This window comes from Dendropsophus ebraccatus, chromosome 6 (assembly GCF_027789765.1).
Source record: "Dendropsophus ebraccatus isolate aDenEbr1 chromosome 6, aDenEbr1.pat, whole genome shotgun sequence".
Classification (NCBI taxonomy): domain Eukaryota; kingdom Metazoa; phylum Chordata; class Amphibia; order Anura; family Hylidae; genus Dendropsophus; species Dendropsophus ebraccatus.
Window position 1 is genome coordinate 106,632,714 of NC_091459.1, and position 19,015 is coordinate 106,651,728.

The window sequence follows — 19,015 nt, forward strand, 5'->3', positions numbered from 1 at the left end:
GTCCAGTAGACAATCTTCTTACAAAACAAGAAACGGTGGCGCAGTCTTGTAGCTTTGACCCTGACTCTTCAAGGGCTTCCAACACGCTCTCCCTTTCACTGTCTACCGGAGCTTGTCTACCTATCTGGCATTTGCCCGAATACCAGATGACCAGTCCAGTCCTGGCAGAAAATGCTTTAGTCCACCAATGCCTTAATCTTTAATCAGACATTGCTGACTTTCTCAAAGTAGCATTTCTCAAACAGGAGCTGCCACTCAAACAGGAGCTGCCACTTGGCTGGGTCCTTCCCGGAGGGATATCTGGCTAGTCCTGTGTTTTGAGACTCTTCAATGAGGCTCCACGGACTCCTCTTTTGCATACTCATGTTTCCCAGGGGGCAATGCACCTAGGACTTCACTGCATTGAGCGCTTTCATTAGCAGCCGGCAGTGTTGTCATTTGGCTGTTCTCCCTGAGTTCAGCAATCTGTTTCTCTTATGGCTCTACTAGGCATTGCTCCCACCTAGCCAGAATCCTGCTCCACACTGATGAGGGGCAACACCCCGAAACAGCTGTCTGTGGATGGTTACCTAGCCTTGGTTTATCCCTTGTCATTACACTGACTTATAGGGCCACTTAATATGGTGGATTTGGTGGTTTCCTAACAGGAGCTGCCACTTGGCTGGGTCCTTCCCGGAGGGATATCTGGCTAGTCCTGTGTTTTGAGACTCTTCAATGAGGCTCCACGGACTCCTCTTTTGCATACTCATGTTTCCCAGGGGGCAATGCACCTAGGACTTCACTGCATTGAGCGCTTTCATTAGCAGCCGGCAGTGTTGTCATTTGGCTGTTCTCCCTGAGTTCAGCAATCTGTTTCTCTTATGGCTCTACTAGGCATTGCTCCCACCTAGCCAGAATCCTGCTCCACACTGATGAGGGGCAACACCCCGAAACAGCTGTCTGTGGATGGTTACCTAGCCTTGGTTTATCCCTTGTCATTACACTGACTTATAGGGCCACTTAATATGGTGGATTTGGTGGTTTCCTAACAGGAGCTGCCACTTGGCTGGGTCCTTCCCGGAGGGATATCTGGCTAGTCCTGTGTTTTGAGACTCTTCAATGAGGCTCCACGGACTCCTCTTTTGCATACTCATATTTCTCAAATGAGAAAGTCAGCAATGTCTGATGAAACATGTTAGATTAAAGATTAAGGCATTGGTGAATTTTAACAGCTGCATCCCTGATACCTACTACAGTTGCTATACACAGGAGAGGAGAGGATTATGGAGGAGGACAGATAGTGCAGATAGAGCGTATATACAAATCGCTCATTAACTTACCAGTCCATTATCATACCTCCTGGTATAGGCCAGTGGTAGACACAGGGCACAGTGCAAACATGAGTACCCAGGAATGAGACTCTAAAACTTGCAAGTAATACCGTGGAATTGGTAGTACAAGACAGAGAGCCCAGAGTCTAAAGCCAACTAGGCCGAGCACTTATACAGTAATACCTGGTCTCCCTGCCTATAGCGTCTGATACGTTCAATAGTAGGTAACGCCATCCAACTAGACAGCAACAATTATACAACTAGTTATACACAAGTTTATACTCTGATGCAAGAGATAATACATGAGTATATGTAGATGGATCTGGAATGGGACAGCTGTTTATTAGAGCACTGGAAATAGTGGGTGAAACATTTTAAAGCATACCGAATAAAAGCTAAGTATTAACCTTTGGGCAAGTAAGGTATCCTTTTGAGAACTTGATTCTCAATGAATGAATAGACAAGTGTGTGTCTATTAGTAGCTGTATGCCCTAAACATACTGAAGCATTAATCTAAAGCATTTGTGGCATCAAGCTCATCTGGGATGTCATTGCTCAGCAATTGCAAAGGGACCTGCCAGCACTGGATCTTAATGGTTTGTGTGCCTACCAATAACATCCTGTGCTTTCCAAACTTCAACAACTTTTTCTTCTGGATGTTGTCATTTCAATATGGTAGTGGGCAGAGGTTTTAAGCAGGTATGGAATAATGCCTTCTATCCCACTATTTTTTTTTATTCTGCACCAGGACAACAACCCGAAATGTACAGGTGACGTCATTAGCGTAAAAAAGAACTCAACATCTCAACATCACTGAGTGTCTGAAATTACATGAACAATTACATGAAGAGTACAAGTAGCTTTGTAGTTAAAGATAAGAAATAGAAAAAGCAACATTGTTTCTTAACTTTATGGAAGGTCACTCAAAACGTAATCATTTTTGTGAATGTAATCTAATAAAACAGTATTATAAAGGACTTACCTTAGTTATTCTTACATGTGTCTGTTTGCAGGAAACAAACGGGAAACCTTCTCCATCAAAAACTTCTTACTGTTTGTTGTAAATACATAATTCTCACTGTAGGCAGGGTGGTGGGAGTGATAAACTGCTCTGTGTAGTCTGTCAGATAAGGGGACAGTTCCTTTTCCATTACCCAATACTTTAAACACAACCACAAACTTACCACGAAATCCTATTTGAAATACCAGACACAGTTCTAGTAGGATTTCCAGCCACAGCGCCTCCAAGTAAACACATTAAAGCACTGCCATCCTTAGTGGTCCCATCCAAGTTCTATCCTAATTCCATCATAACACTACCAGCTACAATAAAGGTGCTATTATTATATTTGCCAAAGTGTTTCCATAAAAGTGCAAGCTACGCTCCTTATTACATTAAGAGCCACAGTCCCCCCTTGTCCCCCCCTAATACAAGCAGTCATGGTGTCCCATTAAAAGTGCTAGCCACAGACTCATATCATCACCATTCATGCTATATTTGTACAAGTGCCAGCCAAAGTCCTACCAACTAAGGCTACTAGAAGACTATAAGACTACCAACTACAGTGTCCCAATACCGGTTCTAGCCACAATCCCACCATAAAAAAAACCCACAGTATCCCCCCAAAAAGTCACAGCCACAGTCCCATAATAACATTAAAGGGGTTGTCCAGCGAAAATCTTTTTCTTTCAAATCAACTGGTGTCAGAAAGTTATATAGATTTGTTATTTACTTCTATTAAAAATCTCCAGTCTTCCAGTCCTTATCAGCTGCTGTATGTCCTGCAGGAAATGTTGTTTTATTTTCAGTCTGACTCCGTGCTCTCTGCTTGCTTCTCTGGACAAAACAGGAACTCTCCAGGGTAGGAGATGCTTTCTATGGGAATCCCCATAGAAAATCTCTCCTGTTCTGGACAGTTTCTGTCTCGGCCAGAGATGTCAGCAGAGAGCACGGAGTCAGACTGAAAATAAAGAAAAAGATTTTCGCTGAACAACCCCTTTAACATTCACAGTTTCACATACAGGTACTAGCCACAGCCTGTACACAGCCAAATACTGTGTGCCATAGTGTCCTTATATTACCAGCTACATCCCCTTTATAAGGCTGCCAGCTACTCTCCCCCCCCCCCCCAAGTACCAGCCGTGGAGAGCCCCTTTTAACTAGTATTAGGGACGGGATTGGACACTTTCCCACTGGAACAGCTCGCCAGCCAATAGTAGGAGACAGGAGGACTATTTTATAATTCTAGTTTCAGACACAGAGCTACTGCAGACTGAGTAGTTTGGCTTGACAAATATTATTATTTATTATTATTTATTTATAAAGCACCCTTAATTCCAGAGCGCTATACAAGCGATGGGGGTAACAAACAGAACAATACAAGATCAAAACACATTACATGAAGGCAAAAGGCAGAATGGTACATGGGGAGAGAGGACCCTGCCCGCGAGGGCTTACAATCTATAAGACAAACTGCTAACATGGTTGACTAGCCAGAAAAAGATGTGCAGATCCCAGAAAGAATTTGCAGTGTTGTGGTATATTCTTTCCAGTCTGACATAGTGCTCTCCACTGCCACCTCTGTCTGTGTCAGGAACAGTCCAGAGCAGTAGCAAATCTTTATAGAAAACCTCTCCTGCTTTAGACAGTTCCTGATATGAACAGAGGTGGCAGCAGAGAGCTCTGTGTCAGACTGGAAAGAATACAACACAACCTGCAAGATATACAGCAGCCGATAAGTACAGGAAGATTTAAGTTTTTTTTTTTTTACTTAAATAGAAGTAATTTGAAAATATGTATCACTTTGTGGCACCATTGAGTTAAAACCATTTTTTCTGGACTTCCCCTTTAAAAGAGAACAAATATTTTTCAATGTCTGATATGTGGTTTATATGACCTATTTTTCTTTTTGCATTCATTAAGCTCGCCCAAGAGAAGATAAATGTTAAAGGAAATGTAAGGTTTGCTGTGGTGTCAAAACATGCAGAGAAACCAGGGCATATAAAATTTAAAGTATATATAATATATGTTTCCAAGCATGGCATCACAAAGAACCAGATTAAGGGGGGAACATAAGCGTGCCCTGGGGTCAGGGCTGTATTACCAGCTGCTGCTGCCCTAGGCACTAAACCTGCAGACGCCCCATCTTCACTCACCAAGTAGCATCAAGATTTTCTAGTTTCTGAACATGATTTTGATATGTGATCAGTCTTAGCCGGCGTTCCCACATTTACTGTACGTCACCATATGCAGCCGAAACCAGACCCTCATGCAGTAACCAATAGGCGCATGGCCAATAATCCTGGTAACTGCACATGACTACTGGGGAAGAAATGGGAGCCTGGTTTCGGCCACATGCATTTCTATGCATGTAGAAACATTGTCTGAATTGCATTTTTCATGGTTTTTAACTGCTTAAAACATACAAATTTCCACATTGAATCAATGATTAGAGTCATCTGCATATTGTCTGAGGGAATTCTCACCACAGGATTGGTAGATTGGTAGGTAATAGCTCCAGGCGTCACATTTAACAATGCCATACCAGACCTGAACAATACCGCCATACTGTGACTGCATAACACTGCCATACCAGACCTGACCAACACCGCCATACTGTGACTGAAGTGACTGGATAATACGGATATACTGTAACTGGATAACACCGCCACATCAGACCTGAACAATACTGCCATACTGTGACTGCATAACACCGCCATATCAGACCTGACCAACACAGCCATACTGTGACTGAAGAGACTGGATAATACCGATATACTGTGACTGGATAACACCGCCACACCAGACCTGAACAATACTGCTATACTGTGACTGGATAACACCACCATACCAGACCTGACCAATACCACCATACCCCCCCCCCCTTTTGAAAAGACACCAGATGGTCTGGCAAGTCTGAATGGGAGGTGGGAGACGGAAACAAATTAAAAAAAAAAGTTTTTTCCTTCCTTTGCAACATGCTGTCTGCACAGTGGACTCTGATACCATATGGGGCTGCACAGATGTGGTTAGAACTAAAGAGGGGGGCTGTCCTAAGGGGGTTAATACTATACAATAGCTGCACAAAAAGGAGCCAATGTCCTGTATGGAGGTAAAGAAGAGGCTTATCCACTATATTAGGGAACAGACAGGGGCCTTTCTACTATGTGAGGGCATAGAGAGGGCTTAAAGCGACTCTGTACCCACAATCTGACCCCCCAAACCAGAAGCAATGAGACAGTTGAATGATCGCAACTGCTACAGGAAACTTACGGAGAATCCCCTAACTGTATTCAAAAAACGACTATGGGACATCCTGGGATGTGCCCTAAGAGAGGGCATAATTACAAAAAAAGTGCATGACGGGTTGATGGTTGAACATCCAATTATTCCAACCCTATATCTGTTACCCAAAATCCACAAAGATATTCTAAACCCACCAGGAAGACCTATTGTCTCCGGTAAAGGGGGACTTTGTGAACCAGTTTGCCGCTTCTTAGATTACTACTTGAAACCGTGTGTACAGGACCTACCATCTTATATTAGAGACTCGAATGAAGTACTGCAAAGACTTGATGGTGTGGTATTGGAAAGCGACATGTACATGGTCAAGCGATGTTGAGTCCTTGTACACCTGTATAAACCATCAGCACGGATTAATGGCATGTAGGTTCTTTCTGAGCAATAGTGGTCTTGATCCCAGACTAATAGATCTATTACTGATTTTGTTGGAGTTCATTCTTCACCATAATTTTTTCCTTTTCAGGGATAGATATTTTTTGCAAACGATCGGCATGGCCATGGGCGCGACATGTGCACCATCGTATGCTAATTTATTTCTGGGCCACTGGGAAAAGGAAAACGTATTGACCTATGACACGTCATCGTATGGCCAGGTAATTATGTGGATGCGCTTTATCGATGATATTTTGTTTTTGTGGCAAGGGACCAAACAGGGCCTGGAGAGGTTCATTGCAAACCTCAATGACAATAGTTTGAATATCAAGTTAACACATGTCATTAAACAGGATAACATTGACTTACTGGACTTGCATATTTTTGCAGATAATGGGGGCCTACTTCACACAAAAATTCATCGAAAAAATACCAGCACCAATTCTCTTCTTCATGCAAATTCATCACACCCCAGACATGTTGTGAAAGCTATACCAACAGGCCAGTTTTTGCCGGCGCGCAGGATCTGTGACCTGGATGAGGAATTTGAAATAGAATCCAGGGAGATGGAGCGGAGATTCCAACAAACAGGTTATAAATCCAGGGATATTGATGCTGGAATTGTGAGAGCCAGAGCAGCACATGGCCGCGAGCTGTTGGTACCACACCAGAAACGGACGAATGATGAGCAGATTCGACTGATCACAAGATACCATACTAGGTGGGCAGAGATGACTCAGGTATTTAGGAGACACTGGCCTTTATTATCACAAGATCCTGATTTGAAAAAGATTTTGTCCCCCCAACCTATGATTACACCTAAACGGAGCCAGTCATTGCGTGATCTATTGGTGCAGAGCCATTATATACCTTCTAAATCGAACTTTATTTTTCAGACACGTGGCCCGAAATGGGGATCATTTCCTTGTGGCAGATGCTCCATTTGTCCACATATTGTGAGAACGGATCGTTTCTGTGACTCCACTAAGGGACGTGAATTTCGCATTGTACATCACATTGATTGTCGGACTACTGGCGTTATATACTACGCTACATGTCCCTGTGATCTGATTTATATCGGACTTACATCAAGAGACTTGAGAGTCAGAACACAGGAACATATACGGAATATTAAGGCGGCTATGAATGCCCCTCTGGAGGATAATTACGCCATCCGACAACTAAAACCACTGGCTCGACATTTTCGGATTCAACATGGTGGAAAATGGAAAGAACTGACAGTACGAGGAATTGATCATGTACGACTTGGATCCAGAGGGGGAGACGTGGCCAAAATGTTGGCGCAACGTGAATGCGAATGGATCACAAAACCCAGAACAACCTCACCAGATGGTCTGAATGAACAATGGACATTCTCAAGTTTTCTGTGAAGCTAACACTTTTGAAATTCAGGTTATAATTAAAATGGATCTCAGAGTCATATGGAAGAGTACTGATTTTATGGGTTGGATTTTTAATTAATTTGTTATGGTATTGAGGCTGGGTAGTTAGGATTACTTATGGGATATCTTTCTCTATCATGTTTGACCTACGAGGGTACTATATATTATGGTGCTGCCCTTTAAACTTAAATTCCCTGCAACCTAATTTATATTTTTTATATATTTTATTTAAAAAAAAAAATAATTTATTTTTTTTTAAAAAATTTCTTCATGCGCACGGTTTCAAAACACAGTTTTCGCTTTCTGTTTTTTTTTGTTTTTTCACTTGTTCATCCTCACTCACGCAGCACTTATTTCACCCATATAGTGCACTCATACACTAGTATATTGCTCTTTCAGGTTATGCCACGTTTATGGGTTTTTTTGTGGCTCCAGTATTTTTCATTTATTGTGTTTTTTTCACACTTAATGTTTAGTAATTGACACACACTGATGCTTATTTTAATTTATATCTTTTATTTTGAGCTATTTTTCACTTTTTTCACAATCGGTATAATATACATCACTTTGCATTTCATGTCATTATGTATATCATGTATTAATGTCACTTTACCATATTTGCACAGCACCTTTTTTGCTTTCATTCCACAATCCGTATAAAAACATAGAAAAAAAAAATTCATTAGATTTGTACACTTATACAAATACAGTAATTTTTTTATGCATATATGCACTTTAATTAATCATGTTGTACATTTATTTTTGTAGTAATCCTTATAGCTGATATATATATAGATATTACATATAACAGTTGCAGGGCTATTCATTAATTCATCTGTACCAGGGAATATAATCTAATCATGTTATATGGAATATGAATTTTCCCTGGCCCTTTGTTTCTTATACTTTGGGCTATATCCAGCGGTTGCCCTCATCCAAGATGACCACCGGGATTGAGCGCTCCGAGGCGCATGCGCCCTCGGATCCGCGGTCGCCTCCGGTCTGACGTCCGTATCCCTGATGACGCACTTCCGGCGCCCTCGGTGATGCGGACTGACGACTAGCGCGATCCCGGATGTTGGGGGCGGCATGGCATCTGAGCGCCCGGTAATTAAAATCACGGTATGTTATTGGTCAAGATAAGCAACATCAGGTATTTAAACCTGGCCAGCCCCATACACCTCACCACTCCTTGAGAAAGGTTTACGAAACGCGTTGGAGGGTGAGGTGCAGGGGATGCAGTCGTGGGGGATGGTGTTTCCTATAGGTGAATTGGTCGTGAGTACAGGAAGCTTTTGGGCAATTTAGTCATTTGACTATTTTTACAGTACCTTATCTCATGACCATTTGTTTACAAATAGGCATATTGCACTTTAAGGATATATGAATTGGACCTATAGGAACCCCATGTATTTATTATTTGTTGTTTCCCCCGTTGTTTGCATAATTTATTAGAATTGGAATTGCATATTGTTATGATCCCCTGCACCCGTTGTTTTTAAATTGTCCATTGTGTTCTTGTTGCTTTTAATGGGATTATTTTGGGATTTATGAACTAATAAAGATTTATATATTTTTGGTATATTTGATTTTGGTAATTTTTTAAATTAATTGGTTGAAGGGTTTGTTTCTTTGGTAATACAGAGCTACTGCAGACTGAGTAGTTTGGCTTGACAAATATTATTATTTATTATTATTATTTATTTATAAAGCACCCTTAATTCCAGAGCGCTATACAAGCGATGGGGGTAAATGGGGGCAAATGGCAGAATGGTACATGGGGAGAGAGGACACTGCCCGCGAGGGCTTACAATCTATAAGACAAACTGCTAACATGGTTGACTAGCCAGAAAAAGATGTGCAGATCCCAGAAAGAATTTGCAGTGTTGTGGTATATTCTTTCCAGTCTGACATAGTGCTCTCCACTGCCACCTCTGTCTGTGTCAGGAACAGTCCAGAGCAGTAGCAAATCTTTATAGAAAACCTCTCCTGTGAGGGCGTGGTCAGGCTGCCTGACGGTGTGGATGTGATCTCCTGAGGCTCCGTGCTCAGCATCAAAAATAATCGACTGAACACAGCACATAACCGGCAATTTCCACACACAAAGGTAAATAAGACTATCCCCGACATGTCTGGAAGAAGAAAAAGACTTTCTAAGTCCACTATCCCAGCAAAATTCTATTTTACAAAAAAGATGCCTCAGGAGCAAGATGGCGCCGAGAAAGAAAGTAGTTCCGGCACGCCGCGCCGACAGCAGCCCTTGCGAGCAACAGCGATTATACATGAGGATATGCGCATCCGACGCTCATCATCAGAACCGGAGCTCAACAAAACATTACCTGACGCTTCAGATGGTTCTGACAGATCCAGATCTCCCTCTACCTTGAGTGAAAGCGGCGTTCCACTCGGCCGCAATGCGGAAGCACACAGCAGCTCCCATGAGGCAGATGCAATAGAATCCCCCACATCCAGCCCTGCAAAGCAAAAACAGAGACTGTCAGCCGATGTGCAGACTGAGGGGGCCTCACAAAGCACAAGACCACAACCAAATGATGCACTAGAGAGCCTGCCCACTCATAAAGGTAACTTTACTATGGACAATATGAAAGATATGCTGAAAGCACTCCGCAAATCCTTTCAACAGGACATTGCTAATCTATATGTCCCACTAAAAGCCACAGTAGAGGACATAGGAGACAGAGTGAATCATATAGAATCCAAAATGGAGGAGTTGGCAACTTCCCATAATACAGCAGTTGACTCGCAAGAAAAACTAGAAGAGCAGGTTGAGTTCCTTAAATCTAAAGTGGCGGATTTGGAGGACCGCAGTCGCAGAAATAATGTTAAGCTGCGAGGGATCCCCGAGTCCATCCACCCTAAAGATATTACACAATTTGTTAAGGACATTCTAAAAGCAACACTGCCATCTTGCTCACCTACTGATCTAGAAGTGGACAGAGCACACAGAGTGCCAAAGCCTCAGCACCTGGATGCTACAGTCCCCAGAGACGTGCTGGCCAGAATTCATTTTTTCCAAACAAAGGAAAAACTAATGGAATATACCAAAAAAAATGATGGACTCCCCCCTCCATACCACAATATCTCAGTCTATGCTGATCTATCAGCTGCTACGCTACAGGCTAGACGCGCATTAACACCTATCACTGCTACTTTGCGCCATAATAATATACAATATCGCTGGGGATTCCCAACCAAGCTAATCATTTCTTACAACAACAAAACCCATGTTGCCACAACAATAGAAGATGGAGAACAGCTACTGAAATCCTGGCAAATCAACATAATACAACCTCGACCACCGAACTCCTCCCGACCACGTTTACAGAAGGAATGGTCAACTATCAAGTGACTGCCGGATAGAACCACGAGCAGATGCTGATGGATGCCTAAACAGTATCTTCTCAAGTTAGGTTTCAGGTTGGACACTGTAATTTCCCCCCAACTACCTTAAGCTAACAAAAGTGTGTTAGCTATTCTAAACTTTCTTTGGTTTGTTTGCATTACATGTAAATAGTTTTGTTTTTGTTCTTTTATACCACCATGTTCTCTTGGTATCACTCTCACTCTAAAAGGGGTACAACAAATCTGTATGATAGTTACTGTTGGCACGTGTTCTCATGCTGGGAAACACTATGGGGGAGATTTATCAAAGGGTGTAAAATTTAGACTGGTGCAAACTACCCACAGCAACCAATCACAGCTCAGCTTTTCTTTCAGCACTGCCTAAAGCTGAGCTGTGATTGGTTGCTGTGGATAGTTTGCACCCGTCTAAATTTTACACCCTTTGATAAATCTCCCCCTATGTGCCTACTCAAAAAATGGTTACTACTACTTTACTTCATATTCAACTTCATTTATAGATGGTTCTTAAAATTGCATGCTTAAATGTTAACGGTTTAAACAGTCCACATAAAAGGGCTCATGTGTGGAGAGAAACAAAAGTGACCAATTGTGATATATTATGTCTCCAGGAAACACATTTGTTAGAAAGCGACGCATCCAGACTCCAACACCGTAACTTCCCCCACATTTTCCAAGCCCATTACTCTAAAAAGACCAGAGGTGTCGCAATATTAGTAAAAACTCAGTAGCATTCAACCTCATTACCCACATTGCAGACCCAAAAGGGCAATATACCATACTAAGATGTCTTATAAACTCAATAGAATACACGTTAGTATCCGTATATGCCCCAAACTCTCACCAACTAACGTTTATAAAGAAAACAATTAAAATAATCAAGAAAAACTGCGGGGGTCACTTAATCATATGTGGTGATTTTAACATTACATCCGACCCATCAATGGACTCATCCAATACAACTAGACTACCAACTCATTCTCTCTCTGAGCTTCTCAGGAGAGAAGACCTGTATGACATATGGCGGTTACACCTCGCCTCCGAAAAAGATTATACCTACCACTCAGTGGCCCACAATATGTACTCCAGATTGGACATGTTCCTTATAAATTTTATATCACTGTCCCTTGCTGAAAAAACCACAATTGAAAATATCACGTGGTCTGATCATGCTACCATTACCCTCACCTTAAGGGAAAAATATAATCAAGCCCCTACATACCTTTGGCGGTGTAATGCATCTCTCATGACCCACACCCATTTCGGCCCTCTACTACTAAATGATCTAAAAGAATATTTTAAATTAAACTCACCCTCTGTATCCAATCCCACTATTCTATGGAACGCCCACAAGGCGTATATAAGGGGCTCATTTGTAAAATATGGTGCTGCTATGAAAAAACTGAGAGAACAAAAAAATGCAAAACATCCTGAAAGAAACCACTGAATCCAACAACAAAATAACCCCTACACCTGAATTAAACAACAAGCTTAGAAAATTACGCCTAGAATTAAGAAGCATTCTCCTTGAATCTTATGAACGGAACTTAAGACATACGAAGGCCCTATACTACTCACAGAATAATAAAGCTGGGAAACTGTTAGCGGCACGCCTCAAATCTAAACAAACCAAAGCAAAAATCCCACTCCTGATTCATCCAACCACAGGCAATAAATTATTATCCCCTATAGATGTAGCAGAGGGTTTTAGAGAATACTACTCTAAATTATACAATTTAGCAGACTCTGAAGGCCGCCCCTCGATTACAGAGGAATCCCTTAACAATTATCTACATAACTTACACCTCCCAAGTCTGTCACCTGAACAGCTCAGCTCCCTAAACAAAGAGATAACAACTAGAGAATTAGAAAAAATAATCCATGCCCTCCCTTTAGATAAAGCCCCCGGTCCTGATGGATTTATCAATAGATATTACAAGCAATACTCCTCCATATTGATTCCACACCTAAAGGCCATGTGCCAGCAAGCTATGAATACAGGAACACTTCCTAAAGAAAACCTCCAAGCCTTAATAATAACACTTCCCAAGCCAGGTAAATCCACAGAACATCCACAACATTTCCGTCCAATCTCATTATTAAATGGAGATATTAAAATTTACGCCCGATTGTTGGCCTTGAGGTTAGCAAATGTCCTGCCTTGTCTAGTGACAACAGATCAGGCGGGCTTCGTTGCAGGTCGTCAGACTTTTCATAATACTAGACGTATGTTAAACATTTTACATCACATAGAATCTACAAAACTGCCTGCATTGTTTGAAGTGTTGGATGCCGAGAAGGCGTTAGACCGCCTCCGGTGGTCGTATGCCTTCTCGGCATTGGAGCATCTGGGATTTGGTGGGCCGATATTATCGGCCATGAAGGCCCTATACTCTAACCCCACGGCCCGTGTGTTTACCAACGGTTCCCTCTCCGATGAGCTAATTATTACTAACGGAACTAGACAGGTGTGCCCCCTCTCCCCCCTTATCTTTGTAATGGCTATGGAGCCTCTAGCCCAGGCTATACGCCTTAACACCTCTGTAAAAGGTGTCCAAATAGGTAACAAGTCTCATGTCATCACCTTATATGCAGATGACATTATTCTCTCCATAACGGACCCGAGTGTCTCACTCCCAGCAGTTATGCACTTAATCAGTGAATTTGGGAATATAACGTACTATCACCTAAATTCCTTGAAAACCCAAGTAATGCCAATGAACTTACCCCCTCAGGCTGGGTTCACACTACGTATATTTGAGGCTGTATGTTTGAGGCTGTATAGCAACCAAAACAAGGAGTGGATTGAAAACACAGAAAAGCTATGTTCACATAATGTTGTAATTGAGTGGATGGCCGTCATTTAATGGCAAATATTTGCTGTTATTTTAAAACAACGGCTGTTATATTGAAATAATGGAAGTTATTTACCGTTATATGGCGGCCATCCACTCAATTTCAACATTGTGTGAACAGATCCTTTCTGGGTTTTCAATCCACTCCTGGTTTTGGTTGCTATGAGGACCTGACATGAGGACCAAATACAGCCTGAAATATACATAGTGTGAACCCAGCCTCAGATTGTAACAGATCTTAAATCCTCCTATCCTTTTGACTGGACGCAAAATGGAATTACTTACCTGGGCGTCACAATTCCGCCATCCTTCCGGTCCATATATGAAGCGAACTTCATTCCCTTTCTAAACTCCATAGAGAAGGAAGCCAGCGTTCTTTCAAAGCAGGACAGATCATGGATGGGAAGGATAGCAACATTCAAAATGTTTTTACTTCCAAAATTCCTGTACCTATTCCAAACCCTCCCCATCACCATGTCCACAACTTTTTTCAACAAAGCCCAAAAAATAATCTCCAAATTCATATGGGCTGGGGAAAAACCCCGTATAGCAGCCCACTTAATACTTAAGCATAGATATGTTGGGGGACTGGGGGTCCCAAATATTAAAGGTTATCATACAGCAACCATTCTGTCTCAAATTAAGTGTTGGTGGAGCTCAGAGAAACAAATGCCATGGGAACAAATTGAAGAACTATCCGTATCACCATGTTCACTACAACATATATTACTATTACCATTTTGGAAAAATACAGTTACTCCAAGCTCAAACCCATTGGTGAATACATCTCTCCAGGTCTGGAAAGACTATCATAAGCAAATAGGCATCAAAACCAAGCTGCCCAAAGCTTTTATTCCATTATCCTTACTAACTATACTGATCCCAAATTTGGACCTGTCCTTATGGATAAATAACGGAATAACTAAAACCTCCCAAATGTGGAGAGAGGGCCTACTACTCCCATATCAAGAACTACAGAGAGAATTTGACTTACCACCTTATGATTTCCATAAATATCTGCATATTAGAAATTTACTACTGGGCCCAAAATATCTAACTACCTTGGTAGATAAATCTATATTTCATTACCTTATGACAAAGCAAAAAGGGCTGAGACCTATCTACGACAGCTACTGTGCATATTCTGCATTCAATAAGACCCATCCAATAAGAGCTTGGGAAACAGACCTGGGTTTGACCTTTTCTAATGAGTCTTGGAAGAAAGCTTTCACTATAATACACCAATCACTTCATTGTGTGTCTCATGTAGAGGCAGCTATAAAGACCTCCCTACGCTGGTACTACACACCAGACCGTTTAGCCAAAATGTTTCCAGGTTCCTCAGACTTGTGTTGGAGGGGATGTGGAGAGAGGGGCTCCCTATATCATACCCTTTGGACATGTCCATTGATCCAACAATTTTGGTATCAATACAAAAATCTCATTACACAATTGATACCATACCCTATAGACTGGTCCCCCCAATTGGTACTATTATTTATTAATATTGATAATGTACCTACTATGTATAGACCTTTACTATGTCAACTACTAATAATAGGTAAATTGGCCCTCACAAAATATTGGAAATCAACCAAGACCCCCCCACTAGACGAACTTATAAACATGATAAATAATACATGCATTTATGAAAACATCATGTCAAAAGGGCTATTGACTAATAAAAAATACATGTCCAGGTGGTATCTGTGGATCACCTCGTCCCACTTCCCGATACAACTATAAATAAAACCAGAGTAATCATATGCGAATCTTCCATCATTCGAGCATTGGGGAAAACTACTATCGTTAAATTATTTAGTATTGCTATACTGAACTCTAATGCTAACTGTCATCCCCTCTTTTTTGACCTTTCTTTCATAAGAGCTATAGGTGGTTCAATTAGTTCTGTTTCCTTTTCTGTTAATTTGTATGTGAAATTAATGCTTTAATTAACACACTGACTTTGACTTACGTCATCCATTCTAAAAATAACATCCCATAAGATGTAGACATGTATGCAATTGTGATGTACTTTCCTAAAAAAATTAGAGCAATGTTTCTAAACATGTCGTGTAACATCTACTGTTTAAATCTTAAAAATTCTCAATAAAAATAGTGAACAAGAAAACCTCTCCTGCTTTAGACAGTTCCTGATATGAACAGAGGTGGCAGCAGAGAGCACTGTTTCAGACTGGAAAGAATACAACACTTCCTGCAAGATATACAGCAGCTGATAAGTACAGGAAGATTTAAGTTGTTTTTTTTTTTACTTAAATAGAAGTAATTTGAAAATATGTATCACTTTGTGGCACCATTGAGTTAAAACCATTTTTTCTGGACTTCCCCTTTAACCCCTTGCCTCTTCAGCCTGTTTTGGCCTTAATGCCCAGGGCCTATTTTTAAAATCTGACCTGTCTCTCTTTATGTAGTTATAACTCTGCGGTGCTTTTAACTATCGCGGTTATTCTGAGATTGTTTTTTCGTGACATATTCCTCTTTATGTTTGTGGTATACTTTGGCTGATACACTCAGTAGTTTTTTGTAAAAAACACAACATTTGCACAAAAATTAGAAAAAATTACATTTCTTTATAATCAAAACTCTCTTTTCTGAGAAAAATAGTTATGTCACATGAACTAATTATTACTGCAACATCTACAACATGTCTGCTTTAAGGTGACGTCATTTGGTGAACGTCCTTTTACTTGTTAGGAATGTAGAGGGCTTCGAAACTTTGCAGTGATTTTTCAAATTTTCCGGAAAATTTCAAATTCTGATTTTATTAGGGACCAGTTCCCAGAAGTGGATTTGTGGGGCCTGTATGTTAGTTACCCCCATAAATCCTACCACTGTAAAAACTGAACCCCTCAAAGTATGCAAAGTAACATTTCATAAGTTCATTAACCCTTTAGGTGTTTCACAGAAATTTAAGCAAGTTGGAGGGGAAATTTAAAATTTTAATTTTTTTGGCAGATATTCCATTTTAACCCCTTCCCCCAATATGACGTCCAGGGACGTCATGAAAAGCAGTGGCAGAACGCATCATGACGTCCCTGGACGTCATGGCTTCCCTGCCTCCCCCCTCTGTCCCTAGGTGAGATCGGGCAGCAGGAGGAGGCTATGTCACACAGCATCCTCCTGCTGCCATTGCCCGGAGGAGAGCTGCGCTCCCCCCCGGGCAGTTAACCCCATAAACGCCGCGGTCAATGCGACCGCAGCGTGGGGGCGTGGGGGCGGTGGGGGGAGGCAGAACGCTGCCTCCCCCCACCGCCACTCAATATGTGTCCCCCGGCCCCCTCCCCTCGTCCCCCGATACCGACGGATCGCCGCTACTACCGTTTTAGCGGCGATCCGCCGGTACCTGGCATTACCGGCGCCGCCGATAGCTTTCATCTCCCCCCACCGTGAATCCACGGTGGGGGGAGATGAAAAATGTCCCCTCAGACCCCAGATCAGCCTACCCAGGCGGCCATCAGATCCAAGATGGCCGCCCCCATCCCTGCGAACAAACAATGTTTGTTCGCAGGGATGGAAATGAATTAGTGATCAAAGCCCCATGCTCTCCGCCACCGGAGGTAGCGGAGAGCATGGGGCAGTGATCGGGGACCCCCCCGTGTGGTCCCGGAGCAGGCGATCGGCGGTATACACTATATACCGCCGATCGCCTGTTCCCAGTGCTGATCAGCACCATAAATCATTGGTGACAGGGGATAAAAAGTGTCACCGTGCCCCCCCCCCAAGTCGCCCCCCACCCCCCCCAGTCACCCCCGTCCCCCAGTCACACCCCCTTCCCCACATACGTTACCTGATCCACGAAGGTCCGTCCTCCTCGACGTCCAGGCTGATTCTGAAGTGCGCATGCACTCCAGAATCAGTTATCTCAGAAAATTTAAAGTGACAGAGACCAATTTGGTCTCTGTCACTGAACTATGATTACTGTGATAGAAAATATCACAGTAATCATAGTAATACAGTGAAAATTAATGTATAATGTACAAAAAGTGACAAACATACAAAAAAATAAAACACACTTTTTATTATAGTAATAATTGCAGTTTACTCCCAGATTACCCCTAGCCCCCCCCAAATTACCCGTAACCACCCCAGATTGCCCGTTTCCGCCCCAGATTGCACGTATCCGCCCCAGATTGCAAGTAATCACCGCACGTTGCCCATAACCACCGCACGTTGCCCATAACCACCGCACATTGCCCATAACCACCGCACATTGCCACTAACCACCGCACGTTGCCACTAACCACCGCACGTTGCCACTAACCACCGCACGTTGCCCATAACCACCGCACGTTGCCCATAACCACCGCACGTTGCCCATAACCACCGCACGCTGCCCATAACCACCGCACGTTGCCACTAACCACCGCACGTTGCCCATAACCACACCACCGCACATTGCCCATAACCACCGCACGTTGCCTATAACCACCACACATTGCCTATAACCACCACACATTGCCCATAACCACTGCACGTTGCCCATAACCACCGCACGCTGCCCATAACCACCGCATGCTGCCCATAACCACCGCACGCTGCCCATAACCACCGCACGTTGCCACTAACCACCGCATGTTGCCCATAACCACACCACCGCACATTGCCCATAACCACCACACATTGCCTATAACCACCACACATTGCCCATAACCACCGCACGTTGCCCATAACCACCGCACGTTGCCTGTAACCACCCCAAATTGCCAGTGAGCCCCTCCAGATGGTCCGTAATCAGCCCCGATTGCCCGTAACCCCCATATTGCACGTAACCACTGCACGTTGCCTCTAACTCACACACATTGCCAGTGACCCCCTCCAGATTGCCCGTAACCACACCAGATTGCCGTAACCACCCAAAATTACATGTACCCACCCCTGATTACCTATAAGCACTTCAGTTTTCCGTAACCACCCCAGATTGTCTGTAACCACCCCATGTTGCCCGTAACCACCACAGATTGTCTGTAACCACCCCATGTTGCCCATAACCACCGCAGATTGTCTGTAACCCCCCCAGGTTGCCCCTAATCACATGTAATTCCCACCAGATTGCCTCTGACCACCGCACGTTGCCTATAACCACCACACGTTGCTATAACCACCACACATTGCCTATAACCACCGCACGTTGCCCATAACCGCCGCACGTTGCCCATAACCGCCGCACGTTGCCCATAACCGCCGCACGTTGCCCATAACCACCGCACGTTGCCTGTAACCACCCCAAATTGCCAGTGACCCCCTCCAGATGGTCCGTAATCAGCCCCGATTGCCCGTAACCCCCCATATTGCACGTAACCACCGCACGTTGCCTCTAACCACTGCACGTTGCCTATAACTCACACACGTTGCCAGTGACCCCCTCCAGAT

At 43.0% G+C, this 19,015-nt stretch overlaps 1 long non-coding RNA gene across 2 annotated transcripts in view; it reads right to left on the reverse strand.

Moving 5' to 3' along the window:
* Positions 1-7,913: 7,913 nt before the first annotated feature.
* Positions 7,914-19,015, reverse strand: part of LOC138794983 (uncharacterized) — a 43,937-nt gene continuing 32,835 nt past the window's right edge. Inside the window, exons 3-4 of one of the 2 annotated variants that reach the window (XR_011363546.1) lie at positions 9,728-9,862; positions 7,914-9,520 (exon numbers count right to left, since the gene is read on the reverse strand). This is a non-coding gene — a long non-coding RNA (uncharacterized lncRNA). Of the gene's footprint in view, positions 9,863-19,015 lie in introns of both variants that reach the window. The other variant, XR_011363545.1, reaches the window with a different exon arrangement.